At 39.2% G+C, this 2605-nt stretch overlaps 1 pseudogene; it reads left to right on the forward strand.

Annotated features, from left to right (window-relative positions):
* On the forward strand, positions 1 to 2191 carry LOC147792282 (uncharacterized; annotated as a pseudogene).
* Positions 2192 to 2605: the final 414 nt, after the last annotated feature.

The raw sequence follows: 2605 nt of genomic DNA on the forward strand, positions 1-2605 counted from the left end.
ATGGTCGTGTCTGTCAAGATCCTGTCTCTTACTGTCTCAACTTTAGATGTGATATTGTTTATATTAGGAGTCGTAGCTGAGAACAAGAAGGTAAGCTTATGTTCATAAATTGTTAAAGATCACATGTTTGTTTATATTGATGTCAGTGAGTGTAACGCCCCTAATTTTCTCTAACCTCATTAGCAACGTTACCTTGTACTTGTATAACGAAAGAACGAGAGTTTATGTAAGACAGTCTCAATAATGACAATACGTTCATTATTATAAGTAGTTCATACTTGGGGGAAAACAACAACGACAGCCTAACCTAGAAATAATCAATAGATAACTAGAAGAAATAATTGCAATAACTATCATCCGAGAGAGTCCAAACAAGACGCCTACGACACTACAAACCCTCCTTAAGACTTCCATGGCCTTCGCAGCGTTCACCGTCAGCCGTACATGGGGGCGTTTCCCTTACCTGAAAATATGGGTAGCACGTGGCTTGAGTATTATATAAAATGCCCAATAAGTCGCCCCACTGTTTGGGTTAAGCATATAATCACACATTAGGATGCATGGGATCGCATACAATACACATACATAAGAACAAGTGTCAAAAGAAAGAAAACGAGAGAGGGGCCTGTCTTCCATTCCTTCCCATGGCCTTAGGCCCTTGCTTTGCCCGGGCTGGGTGGATGCATGGTACTTTCCCACGCATGGCCAACGTGCGTGACTGTGGGCCCACCAGGCGAGCACGCATGCGAACTCCCTGGGCCTAGCTTGGTCGGATACGTATGACAGACAATATCGGACACACGGAAACAAGGAGGGCCTGCATGATATCATAGCGAACATAATATCGAATGTACGCGTCCGTACCATCATTAGTGTAACGGGAAGAGTCTGAAGATGAACGACTATAATAGTATGAAGATGAACGACAAGAAGAGTCTGAAGATGAACGACAAGATGCTTTGGTTGATGATGCACCTATCAGAGGAGGAGCTTTCGATGATCGAGAAAAACAGAACCAGGGAGTTGGTTGATCGACCTCTAAAAAAAAAATCATCGGAGTAAGATAGATGGTGTTCAGGAAAAAGCTTGGAGTTCACAACATCTAAACAAGGAGGGTTAAAGATCACGTGGTTTGTTTAGATTGCTGTCAATTAGTGTCTTATTAAATCTCCTTATAGCTAGGAGTTGATTTAGTTTTTTATTTGTTTACATGTTTGTTACCCGATTTTCAGCAGATTTTTAAGTAGATTTTCTAAATATCTTTTTGTATTCTCTCTGTATATTGAGCACTCTTGCTCTTCATAATACAATCTTCTTATCAACCCTTCAATTACTCACTTTTTTCATTAACGCAAATTGTTTGATTCTTATTGGGTAGATATTTGTTGATTTGAAACAATTACAATAAGATGAGAACCTCCCAACCAATGCAATATCATATAATTTTCCAAGCTCCCTCATTGATGGTCACTATCCTTTCCAATGCAATATCATATAATTTTCCAAGCTCCCTCGTTCATGGTCACTATCCTTTCCAATGCAATATCATATAATTTTCCAAGCTCCCTCATTCATGGTCACTATCCTTTCTTGTTGTGATTGCTTATGGGCAGACTGCATCTGGAACTCCCATCCTAGGCAAAGGCACTGTTATCTGTCAGTATCCAAAGGACCCAACTGTGGCCTTCGGATATCTTTCCCTTGCATTTTTTCTTGCTTCTTCAATTGCAGAATACTTCTCTTTGTTCTATCCTTACCAACGAAAAAAATCCGTTCCCCGAGGTGCCTTTTTTAAGAGCACAATTTTCTCTAGTTTCTTCAACATTGCCCTGTAACTTCTCTTTCCAAATCACATCCTTTACTCTTAACTGTTACCTAAAAAGTGATTTGGAAACGTTATCAATCAATCTACCTCTACGTTTGCAGGTTCACTATTGGATTGGCTATAACTTTGCTCGTATGGCCTACGGTCACCGAGCAAATTCACTTGACTCGCAACGTCCATCCCAATCTTGAGACAGCATGCCCGACCGCTATGACTGGTCTTCGGGGTGGGGGTGCATTTCTATCCCTTGATTCATCCCTCTTCTTGTTGGTTGCCCTAATGTTGGCTGGAAATGCTCGATAGGACTACTTTGATGAAATAGAGGAAAATTGAGACAGTGTTGAGGCTCTTAAGAACAACGCATGAATTTCTTTCTTTGGGGAGAATAATAATAATTGACTATTAAGTAAGGACTCAATTGTGAATATGGTATTCCAAGGAATGTTCATAAGTAAAATTATAGCATAATTGTACGAGTTTTTATTTTCACTTTTGATTAACAAATGACAACAATTTTCATTTTCAACCTCGATATAACTCAATCTCAACACTTTTAGAGTAGTGGTAACCTACAATAGTTGTAAAAAAAGAGATTATTTGGTAGTTTTGAAACGAGTAATATGGCATAAATTAATATGTAGCACTTTCCTTAAGGTCGGGATCTAAAATTCACATAGTCAATTGTACTCGAGTGTAAGGATACCACCTACTAATGCAAACCAAGTAAGTGACCTTAATAACGGTTTGGTTAAAAGTTGGTGTTCGTACCATGACATGTGC

This window comes from Cucurbita pepo, chromosome 6 (genome assembly GCF_057944985.1).
Source record: "Cucurbita pepo subsp. pepo isolate OVF chromosome 6, ASM5794498v1, whole genome shotgun sequence".
In the NCBI taxonomy this organism is placed as follows: domain Eukaryota; kingdom Viridiplantae; phylum Streptophyta; class Magnoliopsida; order Cucurbitales; family Cucurbitaceae; genus Cucurbita; species Cucurbita pepo.